Here is a 22,483-nt window from a genome sequence, read left to right as displayed (position 1 = left end):
GGTTGCCTTGATCCAAAGGTGGTGCTCTCGATGTCAGAGAGCTCTCAACACCAGCAGGTGTTTCCACTTCCCAATGAACTGACGACCTGCCAATCACACTGGCTGTTGCAGGTAAAGAGGTGGCAGGTCTGCGTCCAAAAACATGTGTGACTGCTGTCCCCCCAGTCACAGAGGATGAAGAGGCCGCGGATGCACAAGATGGGGCAGACGGTGGTTGGCCCAGCCTGCTAGGCCGCATTGTAGCACAGTGAGCTTCCCACTGCAACTTATACTTCATATCCATTTGACGGTACATGCATGAAGTACTCAAACTATGGATTTTTTGGCCTCTACTTAGCTTTTGGTGACAAATATTACAGATAACACGAGTTGGGTCATCCTTATCGATCTGAATAAATGCCCAGGCTATGCAAGGCTTAGAGCCCATGCGACCTGAAGAGCCACTACGACTTGTGGTCAGAGGCGGAGTTGTGGTTGAGGATGCAGTTGTTGACGTGCTTCCAGTACTCCGTCTCTGTCCAGGAAGGCGCAACCTAACCTCGTCGTCAATAGCATCTGTGACGCCCCGCTGCGCTTGGTATCACAGATCCTAGAAGAGTGTATTGATGGAATCCTCCACAAGAGGCCCCCATAAACATTCACACATCTCCACCTTCCACCTCAGACCAGCAGAGGGAGCCCGTTAGGGATATAAATAGGGAAGGTGGAGCTAGGCAGTTCAGTTCCTCTGAAGAGTTCCTGCAGTAGAGAATCCTAAGAGAGGTCAGTCTGCAGTGGAGCTCAGTCTAGTCTAGAGAACTCAGTTAATAGTTCAGCAGTGGAGCACGAGGCTCCTGCTAGCTAGATTCAGGAAGCCCAGATAGAGCTTAAGGTGTGCCGGCGTCATAAGATCGGTGAAGCGCGGCAAGCTGCCGTTAGTGTGTATAGCCTATTGAGGGCCCGAGTAGGCCGAAGGCGAGTGGCGAGTTAGTACATAAGGGGCAGAGGAGCTTAACCAGCTCACCCCGAAGCATTTACCGGACACCGGATCCGAGCTTACCGGGATCTCTATGACCCAGTAAGGCATAACCGGAATCCCTGGAGAACTACAAGTCCCAGGATCGCTAAGGTGCTGATACGTAACAGAGCCAGGAGACGCTTAGGCCCCGCATACTGGGAGCGTGAACTTCAAGAGAAGGCCCTACCACAAGGTCAGCCAGCGCAGGACAGAGACAAAGTTAGGCCTAGCTCCAGGCAGGTCAGAAACTTACTGCGCAGAGGCAAGAAACAGGAGGCCCTACACCCGCTCATTGGGGAGGATCCTGATATGCACCCTTCACACTACAGTGCTCCAGGATGTGCCTGAATTTCCTCCAGTAAAAGGTACTGAAGTGACTATCGTGTCCGTTTCCGTTCTTGCTCTGACCCAGCTGGGTCTCGCCTGTCCTGCATTCCCCCTGCATACGCTGCCCTGAGACCTAGCTCCACCTGTGGGGAGCTATACCATCGAGCTGCCTTATCACGGGCCTCAGTGGACTGCTGCTTCTCACCAGATACCACAGGTGGTGTCACAAACTCTTATAAAATTAACAATTATCCACCCTTTTAAAGAGTGACCCCAGGGTACGGGCCAGGGAGCCGACCACCGCGACATCCCAAAGGCCAGGCAAAGGCCCGGGTGACCTCATCGACTGGCTGACTGTGGGTTGACAGTAAGTGGGATCTCCAACCTTGTCATCATCACCCTGTGTGTTATCACACCCCTCGTCCTCAAAGCCAACCTCTTCCTGCCCTGACCGAAAAGTCAAGTTGTCGCTCCAATCAGGTATTTGAGTCTCATCATCGTCTTCATCATTGTCTCCACCAACAGGAGTTACAGTTTGGGAACGAGGGTCTACATTATGCTCAGAACCTTCTTCATCTGGTCCTGGATCCGACTTATAAAGATTCTGGGCATCAGTGCAGATCATTTCCTCGTCTGGATTAACAGAAGCTCTGGAGCAGACCTCTGTTTCCCAAGCTATAGTATGAGTAAACAGCTGTGCAGACTCAACCATCTGTGTTACCCCATACTCAGACGGGCAGCTGGAGACTTGGGAGCTGTGAGGAAGCAAGTGCGATTGGGGTGACACCTCTGAGGACTGGAGTATTTGTGATGTTGAAGTTGAGGTGGAGGAGAGCCCACTTGAAGGAGCACTTGATATCCGCTGAAGCACCTGCTGTTTTTGTGCCTCATCTGGAATTTGTAGCGATGGGCGTGTCCGTAACAAAGGGATCGTATCACATTGTCCACGAAAAGAAGTCGACATGTTAGTTTGGCTGGAAGATGGTCTTTCTTCTGCAGATGTTACTCCCCCCCCACCGCGGGGGGCTCGACCCACCAGCGGACAGGCACCAGTATTAGGAGAGGGGGGCTGGCCGTCAGGGTCCACCGCGGCTCTGGCACAAACCCGGCGACACGGAGGTGGCACGGGCAGGAACGGACTGGCCGTGTCGGCTTCTCACTTTTTGGATTTTAGAAGGGCATGACATGCCTATATCTGTGTCTCCCCCTCCTTTTACTCCTCCACCTCTTTTATTTTCGCATGACTATATGTACTTGTCACTTTTCCATGTGTTAGTTATGTCTTCTGAGCAGTTTGTCAGCTTTTGGACACCTTTGAAGGTGTTTTCTATGTGTTTCTATGTGTTTTTGTTTGCCTGCCATTGGTTTTAACGGTGTTCGAAGGTGTTCGACGAACAGTTCGGCGAACACACGGGTGTTCGAGGAACCGAACCGAACTCGAACACTACGGGGGTGGCTCAACACTAATCAGGATCTGTCTTTCCCACACATAAACAGACGGAGGTCTCTTAGAGAGGTATTCAAATTGGTAGGTCCTGACATCGAGAAACGACTTACCGCAGCTGTCAGGTACAGTCATGGCCAAAAGTTTTGAGAATGACACCAAAATGATATTTTCCCATGATCTGCTGGCCTCTGGTTTTTATTAGTGTTTGTCTGATGTTTATATCACATACAGAAATATAATTGCAATCATATTATGAGTACCAATAGGTTATATTGACAGTTAGAATGAGTTAATGCAGCAAGTCAATATTTGCAGTGTTGCCCCTTCTTCTTCAAGACCTCTGTAATTCTCCCTGGCATGCTCTCAATCTACTTTTGGACCAAATCCTGACTGATAGCAGTCCATTCTTGCATAATCAATGCTTGCATTTTGCCAGAATTTGTTGGTTTTTGTTTGTCCACCCGTCTCTTGATGATTGACCACAAGTTCTCAATGGGATTAAGATCTGGGGAGTTTCCAGGCCATGGACCCAAAATCTCTATGTTTTGTTCCATGAGCCATTTAGTTATCACCTTTGCTTTATGGCAAGGTGCTCCATCATGCTGGAAAAGGCATTGTTGGGCGCCAAACTGCTCTTGGACGGTTGGGAGAAGTTGGTCTTGGAGGACATTCTGGTACCATTCTTTATTCATGGCTGTGTTTTTAGGCAAGACTGTGAGTGAGCCGATTCCCTTGGCTGAGAAGCAACCCCACACATGAATGGTTTCAGGATGCTTTACAGTTGGCATGAGACAAGACTGGTGGTAGCGCTCACCTCTTCTTCTCCGAATAAGCTGTTTTCCAGATGTCCCAAACAATCGAAAAGGGGATTCATCAGAGAAAATGACTTTGCCCCAGTCCTCAGCAGTCCACTCCCTGTACCTTTTGCAGAATATCAGTCGGTCCCTGATGTTTTTTCTGGAGAGAAGTGGCTTCTTTGCTGACCTCCTTGAAACCAGCCCTTGCTCAAAGAGTCTCCGCCTCACAGTGCGTGCAGAAGCACTCACACCAGCCTGATGCCATTCCTGAGCAAGCTCGGCACTGCTGGTAGTCCCATCCCGCAGCTGAAACAGTTTTAAGATACGGTCCTGGCGCTTGCTGGTCTTTCTTGGGCGCCCTGGAGCCTTTTTGACAACAATGGAAGCTCTCTCCTTGAAGTTCTTGATGATGCGATAGATTGTTGACTGAGGTGCAATCTTTGTAGCTGCGATACTCTTCCCTGTTAGGCCATTTTTGTGCAGTGCAACGATGGCTGCACTTGTTTCTTTAGAGATAACCATGGTTAACTGAAGAGAAACAATGATATCAAGAACCAGCCTCCTTTTAAAGTGTCCAGTGATGTCATTCTTACTTAATCATGACTGATTGAACGCCAGCCCTGTCCTCATCAACACCCACACCTGTGTTAATGGATCAATTACTAAAACCATGTTAGCTGCTCCTTTTAAGGCAGGACTGCAATGATGTTGAAATGTGTTTTGGGGGTTAAAGTTCATTTTCTGGGCAAATATTGACTTTGCAAGTACAGTAATTGCTGTTAAGCTGATCACTCTTTGACATTCAGGAGTATATGCAAATTGCCATTACAAAAAATGAAGCAGTAAACTTTGGAAAAATTACTATTTGTCTCATTCTCAATACTTTTGGCCATGACTGTACACATGAATTGGCCAATTTATGCGCTAAGATTTCTCATTTATTTACAGCAGTAATGCTATTCATTTTCCATACTTCATATTTACATGCGCTAAAAAAAAAAAAAAAATTTCAAAATTTTTTTTCATTTATTTCTATTTTCTACAGCAGTTATGCTATTCATATTTCATATCTATATACTCAGTGTTACAGTGTATGTGGCCAGGTGACTTGATTGTCCCAAGCTGGGTTCTCCAAACATCTTCATGAGTTCAGTGATGGGTAGTGGAGAAGGTCTATATTCCACTAGTTGGAGCCATGGTTCCTTACATGATGTCTTGTAGTGTCTCTGGAAACAGAGGCAGCCCCCTTTTATATTTCACAGGCTGTTATTCAGGGCATTCTTCCAAAACATTGGGGGTAGGTGGGTGAAGGTACACCCTCATTGTTCTATTGTTAAATTAACCTGCATATATGGTCTATAGACTAGTAAACTTCGGTGGCTGATACAATATGTAATCAGCAGGCATTCAACAAATTAACAAACATTGATTGTTCAATTAACCTGAGTACTTGTCCTCCAAGGTCTGTAGACTAGAAAACAGCAGGGAACAGATACAATACCTAATTAGCAATCATTCCATAGATACAACAAAAGTCAATGTACAGGCTCATATGAACGATGGCTCATCTTCCTTGACCTACTGAACAATACATCTGGCATAATTAAGATTAAATGGTGTATTGTCACAGTCATCAAACAGGAACTAGGAATAGATTAAAAAAATAAATAAAACAAAGCAATTAGATAGTATAGTGAGGGAACAGTAGGAACTTTTTAATTGAATTATATTAGAAAAGAGTTTTTTGATTAATATAAATTTTAGCACCAGAACACCCTTTTTACTTGTAAGTCCCATCTAGAGGGTAATTTGGGAGAGGCAAGTGGCATAGTATGTGTGGAGCAAGAGCTGGTGAGATGATGTCATTGCAGTGCACCACATGCTGGAGAGCCCTTTTTTGACGATGAGAAGGGGACCCTGCCCTCTTTTATAGTGGGCATCTTTACTTTTTTAAGAGGGCACTAAGGGTGCATTAATACTTTCTAAAGGGCATTATTTATTTTAAAGTAGAACTCAAGGGTACAAAACTTGCCTTGCCCAGAACGCTAACAATTAAAATTGTAGAATGTTGCAAACAATATTGTATAGTTACTAACATTTTGAAGCTTCTTTTTATACATTGTATTTAAGTTGTCTTCCATGCTCTCTGTAACCCTAAATTTGTAAAAAATAAAATTAAGGAATTTTAAAAAGTTCAGACTTCTCCTTCAACTGAATCTCACGCTATGCTATATACACAGCCTGGCCTGCAAGAACATTGGTCCTTTATTTTAAGGAATCTTTCTGGAGTTCCTGTAGCTACATACAGTATATCAATGTTTACATTAGTAAGAAAAGACATTTCCACTGGTGCTGACCAGAGTTGAACAGAGGAGACCTTTGGAGGTTTCCAATTAAAAAGTATAGATTTTCTGACTTAAACATTAAACGACTGTAAAAATTCTGTCTTATGTAGTGAGAATTATCTCTTCTTCTAAGAGCCATAATGCTATTTACCGGGGAGTTTACCCCTGGCAAATCCCAGTTTTAAGTTTAGAAAAGCATGGACTCCAGACCAAAATGCTTAACGCACTGAGAATTCTCATATCATATGTAAAATCATTCAGCATGTCCTATCTAATAGTAATGCCAACATTTACTCCAGTTTTTGCTGCATTTTTGCCTTAGAAAGGTACAAAAAAATGCACAGATTTGGTTCCAATTGTTCTAAAAATCCTTAATTTTAGACTGGCGTATAAAATATCAGTCTTTTTAAATGTGGTACTATGTGACTACAGCAGCTGCCTGAAAGAAATCCACTGAATTACCAAACAGGAGAAGGACTTGGGTATTTTGGTTACAATTAAGCTAAGTAGTAGTATTCAATGTCAGGCATCAGCTGCAAAAGCAAACAGAATTTTAGGGTGTTTAAAAGAAGTAATAAAAACTGTTGTGCAAGGCCACAATTGCATACAGGATCCATTTTTGAGGTTTATATTGTTAAAAGGATATTAGGAGTCAGCAACCAGATTATTACATGGGATGGAAGGTGAGAAAAATTGGGTCTGCTCAGTTTAGAAAAAGGCTCATTTCCATGAATAAACATACAAAGCACTGACACCTGATTTATTCCTGCCAAGCACCTTACAAAGGACCAGGGGACATTCATTACATTTGGAAAAAAAAAGGCAATTTAACCACATATATAAGAAAGGGTTCTTTACAGTTACAGCAGTCTGACTGTGGAGTGCTTGACCACAAGAGGTAGTAATGGCAGACGGTATACCAACATTTATAAAAGGAATAGATGCTTTTCTCATTACAAATCATATAAAGGGTTATAATTATCCTAGAGATAAATATTGTACAATTGATCGAGAAATGTTGAACTTTTTTGGAACCGTATTCTTTTTTCAACGTATGCAAAAATAGGTATCTGATTCCATCCATGGTGCATGCTGGCTCGATGTAATGTTGCATTTAAACAGTCAGATATACACAATAGATATATATATATATATATATATATAAATAAATATTTACAATCAATTGCATAGTGCCTGATCTTTATCTGTTGGGTGTGGTCCCCTTTAGTCACTAGTTTTACCAAGTAAAAAAGAGCAAAAAAAATGTTACAGTTGCGCATATAGAGTTTTTGTCAGGCGGATTCCACAAGGAACCCGCCTGAAAAAAGCTCTAAAAAAAGCTACAAAAAATGAACATTGTGCGCGGCAAATTCAAAACGATTTGCTGTGCATGTGTTCTGTCTTTTGTAATTTCTTTCAACCTCTTCAGGATTCGAAAGCTGTGAAGCGGCTAAAAGAAGTGACCGGTCCATTCTTCTGGCGACTTATACTTGGAAGTCACTACTATTTTCTGTTCAACTGGATGCATCAATGGCAAAATGCAGCCAGTCTGCGGCTTCTTCATCCATATACAACATGAGACTGATAACGACTAGTGATGAGCGAGCGTGCTCGCCACTGCTCGGTACTTGCCCAAGTGTGATGCCCAGCTGCGCTTGGTATCACAGATCCTAGAAGGGTGTATTGAAGGATTCCTCCGCAAGAGGCCCCCATAACCATTCACACATCTCCACCTTCCACCTCAGACCACCAGAGGGAGCCCGTTAGGGATATATAAGGGAAGGTGGAGCCAGGCAGCTCAGTCAGTTGAGGAGTTCCTGCAGAGTGAGACACAGAAGCAGGTCAGTCTGCAGTGGAGCTCAGTGACTCAGCAGTTCCTCTGGAGAGTTCAGCAAGTACAAACCTGAATACAGAGTTGAGCCCAGTTGAGTCGTAGCTCAGAGAGGTGAGCTTTAGGTGTGCCGGCGCCATAAGATCGGTGAAGCGCGGCACGCTGCCATTAGTGTGAGTAGCCTATTGAGGGCCCGAGTAGGCCGAAGGCGAGTAGAGAGTTAGTTCATAGGGGGCAGAGGAGCTTAATTAGCTCACCCCGAAGAAGCAGTTACCGGACACCGGGTCCGAAGCTTACCGGGATCTCCATGACCCAGTAAGATAAACCGGAATCCCTGGAGTACTACAAGTCCCAGGATCGCTAAAGTGCTGATACGTACCAGAGCCAGGAGACACATAGGCCCCGTAAGTCGGGAGCGTGTATTCCAAGAAAAGGCCCTATCACAAGGTCAGCCAGCGCAGGACAGAGACAAAGTTAGGCCTAGCTCCAGGCAGGTCAGAAACTTACTACGCAGAAGCAAGCAACAGGAGGCCTAACACCTGCTCTTTGGGGAGGATCCTGATATGCACCCTTCACCCTACAGTGCTCCGGGATGTGCCTGAATTTCCACCAGTAAAAGGTACTGAAGTGACTATCGTGTCTGTCCCTGTTCTTGCTCTGACCCGGCTGGGTCTCGCCTGTCCTGCATCCCCTCTCCGCACGCTGCCCTGAGGCCTAGCTCCACCTGTGGGGAGCTATACCAACCAGCTGCCTTATCATCGGCCTCAGTGGACTGCCGCAGCACTGGTGATTCTCACCAGAAACCACAGGTGGCGTCACGAACTTGTATAAAATAAATACCTATTAACGCTTTTAAAGAGGGACCCCATGGTACGGGCCCGGGAGCCGACCACCGCGACACCCCCAAGGCAAAGGCCCGGGTACCGAGTCATCCCCATTCCCCTGGGCTAGTCATCTTTCCTGGCGTCACGAACAGGATTGCGTGCCCGCTGCAACGACAGAGTGTTGTGCCCGTTGCCACCGGGTACTGTGCGCCTTTATTCTGAACTGTGTACGTAAAGTTGTGGTGAAGATAGCCGCCATTGTTGGGCTGTTGAGCGAGAAGAAGGGCGTAACCGTGGGAAAATAAGGGGCGTACCTGCAAAAGAGCGCGAAGCCTCGGACACGCCCCACGCCTTGACGTCAAACTAACAAGCGCCAGGTCCTGTAAGGAGCGTCGCTGAACGCGCTGACGTAGGACGCAAGTGACGCAAGGTCCTGAAGATAACCGTCACCTGCGGAGCTGCGGCCTACCGGAAGAAAAACCAGAAGGTAGGCCACGGTTAACTAGGGGGGTGCCAAGATGTCCGACGAACAGCAGAACGCCGACCTACCGGTCAACGTCCCTGAAGTTCAACCCACGCCCGATGATGAGCAGGCCGAAGCCGCAGCGCCACCGGCAGCGCCTATAACACCTGTAATTCCCATGACTCTACCGTACATTCCTGGAGCAAAGTGGCTCCCCCAGTAGAACGACAAACCAGATACCCTGTCTGGATTCAAACGGAAGATATGTGGTATCTTGGACATGTACTCCATGACCGGCAAACAAAGAGCCGCCGTTGTATTAGGACAACTGACTGGTGCTGCGGAACAGGAAGTGGAAACATGGTCGGCCGCAGACCAGGAGTCAGTGTCCGCAATATTCCAAAAACTACAGACTGTTTTTGAGGACCTTACTGAGGCGTCCCTCCGGATGAGGTTCTACAGCTGCTCCCAACAACCAGAGGACAATGTTCGGGACTACGCCTGGCGTCTTCAAGGGGCCCTGCGGGCTTTGAACCAGGTTAGTCCAACCAGCGTTGAGAAAGAGAACAAAATGCTGAAGGAACAGTTTGTCCGGGGACTGAGGTCTCCAGAGGAGAGCAGGACTGTGCGTTGGTGGTCCCTGGATCATCCAGATGCCACCTTTGACAATCTTAAGGACATGGCTATAAAAGGACTGCAGCCCCTGGAAACAAATGCCATCCAACGTTACCAGGGAGGGGCTACTCCAGAGCCAGCAACACCCACCTTTTCCCCAGTGACTGCTGAAGCTAAGGTTCCAGCAACGTCCCCTAAAGAGCTGGGCCGTCTGCGCTCTGAGGTGCGTCAGTGGAGCAAAACCCTGTGCTGAGTGCTCTGTAGCTACGGACGGAACCAGAGGAAGGAGGGAAGATCCTGCTAGCCGATAGCCCTGAGGACGTCCCCTGGATGAGGAGGAGGCCAACACCGCCCTCGCCGAGGACCAGTGACCAGCGCCGTCCACAGAAGGACCCTGCCTGCTACCGCTGCCGCAAGACTGGACACATCGCCCAGCATTGTCCTTTAAACGAGAAAACCCTGGGTCTGAGGGTCGACACCCAGGAGTAAACTCACCAGTCCCATCAGACTGGTACAACAGGTTCATCGGAGGAAGACCTTTCCTGTCCATTGTACTGGATGGGATCCCGACGCATGCCCTGCTGGACACAGGATCTCAGGTAACCATCATGCCTGAAGTCCTCTACAAGAGGTTCTGGTCCATGGACGACCTACGCCCGCCAGCTCCAAATTTGTCTGTATATGCTTCAAATGGACTCCCCCTTAACCTACTCGGGGTTAAGAATGTGACTGTAAAGGTGGGGAGAGTGGAGCTGAAGGACCAGGGACTAATTGTAGTAGAGACTAATCCTGATGACACCAACCCGTATATGGTACTAGGCACTAACATTGTTGGTAACTTTTTGGGAGAGGTTGTGTTCTTGCTCCAACAGATCGCCGACACTGCCAGACCGAGACAGAGGAGGGCACTGCAAAGGGAGATCCGAGTCCTGATGTATCAACAGCAAGTAAGGTTAACAGATGGTGAAATCGGTAACGTGCGGGTAACAGACCCCATACCCATTGTCATCCCCCCAATGAGTGAAATGCTCATCTGGTATAGAGCTGCCATAGGTCTTAGAGGACAGAGCTACCAGGCAGTAGTAGAACCCCTTTACTCCGAGCATAGACCCACGCTCTTAACCGCCAGGGGAGTGGTAGATGTACGTAATGGGAGGGTGCCCGTCCGTCTTCTCAACTTAGGGGAAGATGAGGTCAAACTGCCTAGTTATGCCACTGTTGCCAAATTACATGCTGTAAATAACAACTGCATTCACGAGGCGGAGTCCTTAACTTCACCAGAAGAAGTGGAGGATAATGACCCTGCAACCCAGGTGGAGGATTGGTGTCAACAGCTCCATGTTGGGACAGACACCACTCCTGCCCATCAAAAACAGGGTGTACACCGGGTGGTTCAAGAATACTCACAGGTGTTCAGTAAACATCCACTTGACTTCGGGAGGGTTAAGGGGGTTCAACATCATATCCCCACAGGCAACCATTCCCCAATCAAAGAACGTTATAGGCCTATACCCCCAGCTCACTACCAGAAGGCAAAATAAATGCTGCATGACATGAGGATGGCGGGAGTAATAAGGGATAGTTGTAGTCCCTGGGCAGCTCCCCTAGTGCTGGTTAGGAAAAAGGACGGGAACATGAGAATGTGTGTAGATTACCGTCAAGTAAATCGCATTACACATAAAGATGCATACCCTTTACCACGCATAGAGGAGTCCCTAGCTGCCTTAAAGTCTGCAAATTACTTTTACACCCTTGACCTCACTAGTAGGTACTGGCAAGTAGCTGTGGCTGAGGAGGATCGGGAGAAGACGGCCTTCACCACCCCGATGGGACTCTGCGAGTTCAACAGTATGCCGTTTGGACTCTGCTATGCCCCCGGAACGTTCCAGAGATTGATGGAGTGCTGCCTGGGACACCGCAACTTCGAGACTGTGCTACTTTAACTGGACGATGTAATAGTGTACTACAGAACGTACGAGGACCACTTGAAACACCTGTCAGAGGTATTTCAGTCACTGTCCCGGTACGGGAAGAAGTTGAAGCCCTCAAAGTGCCACGTGCTCAAGAGAAAGGTACAGTACCTGGGGCACATTGTCAGTCCGGAAGGGGTAGCACCAGACCCGGAGAAAGTCACTGCCATCCAGAAGTGGCCGGAGCCGAAGAACCTCAAGGAGGTGCGTCAGTTTTTGGGACTAGTAGGATACTACCGGAGGTTCGTAAAGGACTACACCAAGAAAGCAGATCCTCTGCAAGACCTCCTGGTAGGACAGTCCCCCAAAGGCAAAAACCCTCCATTCCACTGGGGTAAAGAGCAAGCAGAGTCATTTCAGGAGATGAAGGAGATCCTGACAGGTGATGAGATCCTAGCCTAACCTGACTACAGCCAACCGTTCCTGCTGTATACAGATGCCAGCAACGAAGGTCTGGGCTCTGTCTTAAGTCAGAAGCAGAATGGGCAAGAGAAAGTGATCGCATACGCAAGCAGGAAGCTCCGCCCGACTGAGAGGAATCCAGAGAACTATAGCAGCTTCAAGTTGGAGTTCCTCGCCTTGGTCTGGGCTATCACTGAAAGGTTCAAGCACTATCTGGCCTCCAGCAAGTTCACTGCCTTTACTGATAACAACCCCTTGACCCATCTTGAAACAGCTAAGCTCGGGGCACTGGAACAACGATGGATGGCTCGGCTGTCAAACTACCAATTTACAATCAAATACCGGGCGAGCCGCAAGAACACCAACGCCGATGCCTTGTCTAGGATGCCTCACCAGTCAGACACAGAAGAAGAAGTGGATGACTTGGAAGAGATTGAGCTACCTGCCATTCATCGGAATGGGATGATCTATGAGCAGAGAGCCTCCAGTAGGCCGTGTGGAAAGACGTTAAACCCCCTGCCTCACCACAGCTGGAAAGAGACCCAGGACAGCGACCCGGTTGTCAGCCGCATCAAACAGCTGATAACCACCAAGAAGGTGCCTCCCTGGAGAAGGATGCGTCTCTGCAAGCAAAGCAGCTGTGGAACGAGAGAAGCCAGCTGTTTATCTACCGTGAGAAGCTGTGTCGGAGGTACGTCAATCCAAAAACTCATGAGATGGTATGGCAGATAGTGGTCCCGAAGACAGACATCCAGATGGTATTAGAAGCTTACCACGATCAGGCGGGGCACTTTGGCTGGAAAAAGCTAGAGACCCTGCTGAAATGTCGATTCTACTAGGTAGGAATGCGCAGCTCCATTGAGAGGTGGTGCCGGGATTGTGGACCCTGAGGCTTAAGAAGAAAAGACTTCAGCAGCCAGAAGGCACCCCTGCAACCCATCAAGACGACTCGACCCCTGGAGATCGTGGCCCTGGACCACATCAAGCTCTCCCCCCAGCAGGTCAGGATACTCCTATGCTCTGACCATGGTGGATCACTACTCACGTTTCCTGGTGGTCGCCCCCGTCAAAGACCTGACGGCAGAGACAGCAGCGAAGACGTTTCAAGCGTATTTCTGCAGACCCCATGGATACCCTGAGCAGGTGCTGACGGACCAAGGCCCGGCCTTTGAGGTTGAGTTGTTCAAAGAGTTCTGCCATCTCTACGGGTGTAAAAAGATCAGAACTACACCGCACCACCCACAAACTAACGGTCTCTGCGAAAAGATGAACAACATCATCATCGACCTGCTAAAGACCATACCACTTGAGGAGAGAAACCAGTGGCCAGACCTACTACCTGACCTAGTGGATCTGTATAATCATATACCAGTCAGTTCCACCAATTGCACTCCGGCATATCTCATGCGGGCAAGGCCAGGAAAGCTGCCCATGGATCTGGAGCTTGGTGTTGTCGAGCCTGAAGCTGATATGACCACTGAGAACTGGGACAAGACCAGACAAGAGCAGTACAGAAGAGTACAAGCTTTTGTCAAGGACAGTCTTACTCGGGTGAGAGAAAAGCAGGAAGTTCAATACAATAAAAACGCACCCACAGAACCTTTTACACCTGGTGAAACAGTATTAAAAAGAAAAAGACGCAACCATAAACTTGATGACCAGTGGGAAAAAGACCCTTACACTGTGTTACCGTCAAGATTTGACAATAAAAAGACATGCATAATCAGTCGAGATGGAGGAAGAACATCTACAACAGTGTCCAGGGACCACCTAAAGTTGTGTCCAGACTTACTGAAACCCCAAGAAGAAAAAGTGGCTCTCACAATTCAGGAAGAACCTAAAGAAACAGTGATCCACACTGACCTAGGAGACTTCCCAGCAGATTGGCCTCAAATAGGAGGTGCAGTAATTATTCCAGTACTCCAATTCTATGAACAGCCAGAAAACCCTCCACAGCAAGTTAAACCTGTAAGTGCTGCAGAAGAGCCAGCTCAAGAAGTATCCCCGGGTGAAGGATCCCCGGCAGGAGCAGAGCAAGAGGGCCCAGCCAATGGCAGGCTTGCCAGTCCAAGAGAGAGGTTAAGGCAGTTTTACAACATGGTTACACGTAGAACTGGTAGAGTAACTGAGGATACAGACACTGACACCCCATCAACCATCGCACTACGCAGATCAGTACGTAGCACGCGAGGTAAACCTCCTGTTAGGTACACTCAGTAAATGGTCAAAATTGCTGAGAATGTAGTTACCCCTGGGGTATTGAGTATTAAATTGTAATGTACTGAATTAATTGTGTATTTTCATGCATGCTTATCAATTTGTACTTCACCTAATTAATTCTTTTATGCATAACTAAAGGACTTCGTGGCTGAGGACTGTGTGCAGCCCAAAAACTCTTATTGTATATAATTGCGCTCCCTAGAGTGCCCTTTAGGTGACCTCAGAAGGAAAACCTGTCTGGAGTGGCTCTCTTGGAGGTCCAACATGGGATCTTCACGCCCTGCAGCCACCCCAGGGCCAACGTAGAGGGTTTAGGACAGGTCCCTCAAACCATCAAAGTACTCTACCTTGTGAGATGGACATCCTGTATGGGAACCTCACCATAGGAGACTTGAATTCTGAGGACACTCTGCATTTGTTATTGTTATGTAACGTTTAAGATTCGTGCCTCCCATAAAGGGAAGATTGTTCTTGTATTGCTTATGTTTCCCTTTGTTATTGTTTTATAAAATGTACTTCAGCCCGGGAGTGCTGAGCTTAACTAGGGGGAATGTGATCCCCAGCTGCGCTTGGTATCACAGATCCTAGAAGGGTGTATTGAAGGATTCCTCCACAAGAGGCCCCCATAAACATTCACACATCTCCACCTTCCACCTCAGACCACCAGAGGGAGCCCGTTAGGGATATATAAGGGAAGGTGGAGCCAGGCAGCTCAGTCTGTTGAGGAGTTCCTGCAGAGTGAGACACAGAAGCAGGTCAGTCTGCAGTGGAGCTCAGTGACTCAGCAGTTCCTCTGGAGAGTTCAGCAAGTACAAACCTGAATACAGAGTTGAGCCCAGTTGAGTCGTAGCTCAGAGAGGTGAGTTTTAGGTGTGCCGGTGCCATAAGATCGGTGAAGCGCGGCACGCTGCCGTTAGTGTGAGTAGCCTATTGAGGGCCCGAGTAGGCCGAAGGCGAGTAGAGAGTTAGTTCATAGGGGGCAGAGGAGCTTAATTAGCTCACCCCGAAGAAGCAGTTACCGGACACCGGGTCCGAAGCTTACCGGGATCTCCATGACCCAGTAAGATAAACCGGAATCCCTGGAGTTCTACAACTCCCAGGATCGCTAAAGTGCTGATACGTACCAGAGCCAGGAGACACATAGGCCCCGTAAGTCGGGAGCGTGTATTCCAAGAAAAGGCCCTATCACAAGGTCAGCCAGCGCAGGACAGAGACAAAGTTAGGCCTAGCTCCAGGCAGGTCAGAAACTTACTACGCAGAAGCAAGCAACAGGAGGCCTAACACCTGCTCTTTGGGGAGGATCCTGATATGCACCCTTCACCCTACAGTGCTCCGGGATGTGTCTGAATTTCCACCAGTGAAAGGTACTGAAGTGACTATCGTGTCTGTCCCTGTTCTTTCTCTGACCCGGCTGGGTCTCGCCTGTCCTGCATCCCCTCTCCGCACGCTGCCCTGAGGCCTAGCTCCACCTGTGGGGAGCTATACCAACCAGCTGCCTTATCATCGGCCTCAGTGGACTGCCGCAGCGCTGGTGATTCTCACCAGAAACCACAGGTGGCGTCACGAACTTGTATAAAATAAATACCTATTAACGCTTTTAAAGAGGGACCCCAGGGTATGGGCCCGGGAGCCGACCACCGCGACACCCCCAAGGCAAAGGCCCGGGTACTGAGTCATCCCCATTCCCCTGGGCTAGTCACAAGCATCTCACTGCTCGAGATGCTCGTCGCTCGCCGAGTACTGGCGAGATGCTCGGCGGGAGCTCGGGTCTCCTCCCTGCATGTTTGGCGCTCTTTACAGAGCCAATGAACATGCATGGATTGCCTGCCACTCACTGTAATGCCGTAGCCATGTTGGTTGTGGCATTACAGTGATTGGCTGGCCGCATAGCGTCATCGAGTCTATATCAGACCTGGCGCTGCCATGCTCGTCACAGTCACTCCGGAATCAGACAGTGTAAGGAGAGGTGCTGCTGCGTCAGGTAGAGATTTGCTTGTGTATTAGGTAGTGTAGGGAGAAAAACCGTACATTACACAAATCCATCTTAACAAACAGTCCTTCTGAGTACTAATCCATCTGCAGAGATTTCAGGCAGGCAGTGTATATAGGCAGGCAGGGTATATAGCAGACTGCAGTGCATATAGCACAAGAGGTTCCATTCCAATTCTGCCTTCTGCTGCTGTTAGATATTTCTATACAAAAACCCAAGTCTCAGGGGCCAGGAATAGTTTTCTTTGGATCTTAATCCTCATTATTTGCTTAAAAAGCAATCCAGAGAACACCATTTTTCTGCGCCATTTGCTTGCTGGCACTGCAGAATACAGCCAGGTCCTTTCCATATTACAGCGTTAGAAATCAAGCTATTTAAAACTCTGTTTTCTCCATCACACGGATCACATATACGTTGTCAGAAAATACTGCCATTTCTGGCTCCATTAAAAATTTCTTTCAGTGTGTCAGTGAAGCAATTCACACCAGTTTGCTGTTCAAACTACTTACCTACAGGCCAGGTATTTAAAGCTCTGTTTTCTCCGTCACACGGATCACATATAAGTTCACTCCAAACTCAGTCATTTGTAGTGAGCGTGGAAGATAATGTCCTCCATTTAAAATGGGCAAGGCACGTGGCAAGGGATGGGGAACTGGACGTGATGGTAAGGGTGCATGCAGAGGCCGAGGACAAGGCCTTGGGCAAGCTGAAATTGTGCCACAACAAACACCCACATCTTCTCGCCTGACCTTCCTGTCCCAATTTCTAGGGGACCGCAGCACACCACTATTGAACCCAGAGCAGTGTCAAAAGGTTGTTGGCTGGATAGCGGATAATGCTTCCAGTCACTTAGCCATCACCACCACCCTGTCTTCCACATGGTCAAGTTTCAGTAGCCATGAGTCTGGACCGCATATTCCTCATCCTGATCCTCCTTCCTCCCACCATGCCGAGTACCCAGAGACAACTAATCCCACACTTGGCCACTCTGAAGAGCTGTTCACTTTTCCATTTATAGATTCGGGCCTCTCGCCCGGTCCACTTGAATCGGGGCAAGAGGAGATCGCGTGCAGCGATGCCCAAATATTTGAGCAGCCACAGTCACAAGAAGGTGACGGTGGGAAAGTGTCACAAGAGGTGGACGATGATGAGACACAATTGCCAGAAAGTCAGGAAGAGGACCAGGGTACGGAAGTGGAAGACGAGGTGGTGGATGATATAGTAACTGACCCAACCTGGCAGGAGGACATGCAGAGTGAGGACAGCAACACACAGGGGGAGAGGCAGAGCACCCCAACAGGCAGGAAGAAGCAGTATGGTGGCCGCAGACAGAAGGCAGGCAACCATTCCCCGTAACACCAACACGAAGGAAGTTGCCAGTACAACTGTTAGGTCTTCCCGAGTCTGGTTGTTTTTTAAAGACTCTGCTGATAACCCCAAAAAGGCCATTTGCACCACCTGCCAGGCCAGCATCAGCAGGCGTGGAAAAACGACCAGCCTCACCACCACCAGCGTGATCAGGCACATGGCAGCAAAGCACCCGACTTTGTGGGCCGAACCCCAGGGTCCAGGAACAGTGTCTGCATGTGGCAACATTGCTTCTTCTGCTGTTGTGCATGCAAGCCAATCCCCTGTCCATGGTGCATGCGAAGATGCCTCCTGCCCTGCACCTGTCATTGCACACTCTCAAATAGCAGCATCAGGAAGCATGTCCTTGTCCCAGCGCAGGGTTCAGTTGTCCATACCCCAGTCCTTGGAAAGGAAGCGCAAATATGCAGCCAACGCCCCACAGGCCACACTACTAAATTCTCACATTTCATGACTGCTTGCGCTCGAAATGTTGCCTTTTAGGCTCATGGAGACGGAAGCATTCCGAAACCTGATGGTGGCGGTTGTCCCTCGGTACTCGGTCCCCAGCCGCCACTATTTCTCCCGGTGTGCCATCCCCGCATTACACAAGCACGTGTCTCAAAACATTAGCCGTGCCCTCAACAACGCAGTTACCGGGAAAGTTCACCTAACCAAGGACACATGGACAAGTGCTTGTGGGAAGGGACGGCACACTGGGTTAACATAGTGGAAGCCGGGACCCAGTCAGACCTTGGGACGGAACACATCCTCCTGATGCCAAGGATTGCGGGCCCTAGGTCAATCAGGGTTGCCCCCACGATCTACAGCTCCTGCACCTCATCTTCCTCAGCCTCCTCCTCCTCTTCAGCCTACATCTCCGAAATGACCACATCAGTCACAAGCTGGAAGCACTGCAGCACTGCCTCGGCCAAGCGGCAACAGGCTGTGAAGAAGCTAATATGCTTAGGTGACAAACCGCACAATACTGAAGAGTTGTGGACAGCTCTGAAAGAGCAGGCAGATTTGTGGCTCACACCGCTGAACCTACAGCCAGGCATGGTCGTGTGTGACGATGGCCGGAACCTGGTGGCGGTTCTGAGGCGAAGCGAGCTCACACACGTACCATGCCTGGCCCATGTGCTTAACCTCATGGTTTAGCAGTTTCTCAAATCCTACCCAGAGCTGCCAGATCTGCTTGTTAAAGTACGCCGCCTGTGTGCCCATTTTAGAAACTCAGCTACAGCTACCGCTGCCCTTGCCGTGTTTCAGCAGCGTTTGCAGCTTCCGGCTCACAGACTGGTGTGTGATGTACCCATGCGTTGGAACTCTACACTGCAGATATTGGGAAGGAAAAAGTTGTAGGTATTGGAGGCGCTATTAGGCTACTCACTATCAAAGGCAGCGAATTTTGGACAGTGAACCACTAAGTGTCCATAGTAGATGTACTAGATAAAATAACCTATGGTTTAAAATTCACGCTAATGGTAGTGGATGAAGGACTTCGGGAGAATAAATAACTAAAAAGTACTTTATTGATACAGGTGTTTAAAAAGATTTATTTTTTTTTTTTTTTTCCTAAAAAGCTAAAATAGACAATATAAGCAATTGGTAAAAGTGAGTAAATACATAAACAAATAAATAAATATGGTTCTGGATTAATGGATAGAACGGCTTTCCATAGAGTCTTGAGGTAGTCGATACTTGGGGGGCAGAAGGGTGGACCTGGTGAAAGAAGAACCGTGTTACGGTATAGTAGTATGGTGTGGTATTACGGTACTTAGGGTATCGATTCTTGGTAAGTTTGGTATTTGTGTGGGTTACCGGTTATGATGGGTCTGTATCTCCTTGTGGCAACCCTGAAGGCCTTATGACGGTGGACTCCAGTGTCAATAGGAGGCTTCACATATTCTAGATACCTGAGGTGCAGGAAAAGTACATTAGAACTTGGAAGTAATGGACTAGAGGTTGTTAGTGGGAGTTGTACTTTACCTGCTGTTGTTGTGGCAATCGGTGGGCAACAAGAACAGACGTGCGGATGTGTTTCTTGGACCGTGATCCACGGGGAGCCACCTATGGAGGTGGACTGGTCCGGGATGGTTATCTGAAAGGGGGCTCGAGGTCCTAGGGTCGTAGAAGAAATAGGTTTGATATTGTAGGTACTTGGTTCTCAGGTGGTACGGTAAGATTAGGACTTACCCTAAGGTAGATTAGTTCTATTTGGGTTTAGTAATTATAGTTGTCCTTTTAAGGGATGCAGCAGATGGATCTGGTTTGTCCCTGTCCCTGTAGGAGAGGTGCAGCAAGGTGCTTCTGGCGGTACTGACGATGTGGCGTCTATGTTGTACCCTTTGTCCTGTTTGAAAATTTTAAGGGAGGGTTAGTGTTAGAGGTATAGTAGAATTAGTCTGCAGTTACTATGCTTATTATTTACCTTATTTCATATATTGCAGACATAAGAGGACAGGTGCATCAGGTGTTCCGGTGGTACGGAAGGTGCAGCAGGAGGCTCTGGATGAATTATTTATGCAGCAATATCTATAGTAGGAGGCTCTGATCCTGGATACCAGTTAGGTACAGTGAGAGGCTCTGACTGGGTGATCAATCGGTCAGGCAGTAGTCAGAAATCGCTGTCACGAAGTAGCAGAAGGCTATGGTTGCAAGGTGAGTGTAGGGCAGACCGCGTGGTCTGTGGGTCTGCCAAGGATAGAATAGTGAAAGTTAGGGTATCTGCTCCTAGCAGTTTAGTGTGGTAGTAAGTGGGGGCCGAGGCCCGAGATTACTTACAGTCTGCAGTCCTGCGAATTGTCAACAGGTGGTGGAGCCCGGAGCGAGAGCGGAGTACCGGCCGGTGACCGCCGCAGCTCGCGTGCTTCCGGGTAGGCAGAGCGGGAGAGAGAGAGAGAGAGAGGTGGGAGAGAAGGCGCGCTTTCACTTGAAAGCGCGCGAGAGGGGCAGAGTGACGCGCTGTCACGTGGTAAGCGACGTGCACTCAGTACGGAGGCCTGAAGGTGCCTTCTCAGCTGGGTCAAAGACGTTCCAACGCGTTTCGACAGCTACGGCTGTCTTCATCAGGGATAGTCTGGCCCAGTAGGTGGTGTCCTTTTTGTACCTGAGGGTGCTGACGTCATGGCAGCTGTCAATCATTAAAGGCAAACAATTCTATTTTGCTGTTGAGTCCCCGTGGTCTCAACGTGTTTAATTTAAAGATCCATTCACTTTCTTTTTTTGACATGCTTTTTATAAAGTCACCTTGTCTCCAGTGTTTATGGACTATTTCTATGCCCACCACTTGAATTCCTTGAGTGGATCCTTTATGTTTTTCTAGAAAGTGCTTGGAGAGAGGGTGGCCTGTGAATTTGTTCTTAATGTTCCTTAGGTGTTCATTGATTCTAGTGCCCATGGCTCTCTTGGTTCTACCTACGTACATTTTTTCGCATGGGCATACTAGTCCGTAAATGACCCCCGTAGTGGTACAAGTTATGAAGTCTGTGATGGGATATGACTCCTTGTGGTGGCTAACTATTTGTTGTTTAGATGGTTTCAGGGTTTTACATATTTTACATTTTTTACAAGGGAAAAAACCTTTTATTTTTTGGTTAAATGGGGTAACTGTTTGTTTATTGGCAATATTGTGTTTTATAGTGGGGGCTATGATTGACCCTAGGTTCCGTGCTTTTTTGAATATGAACCTAGGTCTGTTGGGCATCTGATCGCCAATTATTTTATCGTCTTTGAGTGTATACCAGTGTTTTTCTACGATTTTCCTGAAAATATGGGTGTTAGCGGAGTAGGGTGTGATAATGGGAATGATCATGTTGTGATCGGTTTGTCCTGGTTTGTTGGTGTTTGTCTCGGTTAGGAGATTTTGTCTTGGTATTGCGGCTATTTTCTCTTTGGTGTTTTTTAGGAACTCTGCATTGTATCCTTTTTCCAGGAATTTGTTAGTGAGTAATTCTGCTTCATTTTTAAAATCTTGGTGTTTGGAGCAATTTCTGTGGAGGCGCAGATATTGGCTGCGGGGGACATTGAGCAGCCAGTTGGGAAGATGACAGCTATCTAGTGGAATATAGCCATTAGCATCAGTGGGTTTATGGTATGTGCGGGTCCGTATAGAATTGTTTTCCACATAGATATTGAGGTCTAGGAAATTAATTGCAGTGGTGCTCGTGGTTGACGTGAATTCCAAAAAGAATTCATTTTTGTTAAGTTCTTGTATGAATAGGTCCAGAGATGGTTGGTCTCCTGACCAAATAAACAATATATCATCTATAAATCTCCGCCATAGGACCAGGTTCGCATGAAGGAGGCCTCCCGGGTGGATGGCTAAGGATTCCCACCAGCCAACATAGAGGTTGGCGTAGCTGGGTGCGAACCTGGTTCCCATGGCGGTGCCCCATTGCTGGGAGTAGTAGTCCCCCTGGTAGAGAAAGTAATTGTGTGTTAGGATGAAAAGCATACAATCTATAATGAAGTTGCTTTGTTCTGGGGGCATTTTTTGGTTGAGAAAATGGAAAGAGGCTTCACATCCTTTGGTGTGTTGGATGTTCGTATATAGTGACGTTATGTCCATTGTTCCTAAAATGTAGTGGCTTTCCCATGGGGTGTTATTGAGTATACAAATGGCATGTGTGCTGTCTTTCAGATGTGATGGAAGGGTTGGGACTAAGTCCTGTAGGTGATGGTCCACCAACCTGGAGAGGTTGGATGTCAGGCACTGGATGCCAGAGATGATAGGTCTTCCTGGTGGGTTTATATCATCCTTATGAATTTTTGGTAGATGGTAAAAGACAGCTAGTCTTGGGTGTTGGATATTTACATATTCAAATTCATTTTTGTTTAGGTAACCTTCCTGAAGTCCTTTTTTGGTTAGGTCTCGTAGTTCTTTTTGGTAGTTGCTTGTTGGGT

General features: G+C 47.8%; 1 long non-coding RNA gene across 1 annotated transcript; it reads right to left on the bottom strand.

Moving 5' to 3' along the window:
• Window positions 1-19,230: 19,230 nt before the first annotated feature.
• Window positions 19,231-19,989, bottom strand: LOC141171612 (uncharacterized). The gene is made up of 3 exons (XR_012252359.1): window positions 19,568-19,989; window positions 19,400-19,494; window positions 19,231-19,300 (listed from the first exon to the last, which is right to left on the bottom strand). It is a non-coding gene; the product is annotated as an uncharacterized lncRNA (long non-coding RNA).
• Between the last annotated feature and the right edge of the window lie 2,494 nt (window positions 19,990-22,483).

This window comes from Phyllobates terribilis, unplaced genomic scaffold (assembly GCF_046119375.1).
Source record: "Phyllobates terribilis strain yellow unplaced genomic scaffold, ASM4611937v1 Scaffold_12__6_contigs__length_324123572, whole genome shotgun sequence".
In the NCBI taxonomy this organism is placed as follows: Eukaryota; Metazoa; Chordata; class Amphibia; order Anura; family Dendrobatidae; genus Phyllobates; species Phyllobates terribilis.
This window is presented reverse-complemented; position numbering and strand designations above follow the sequence as displayed.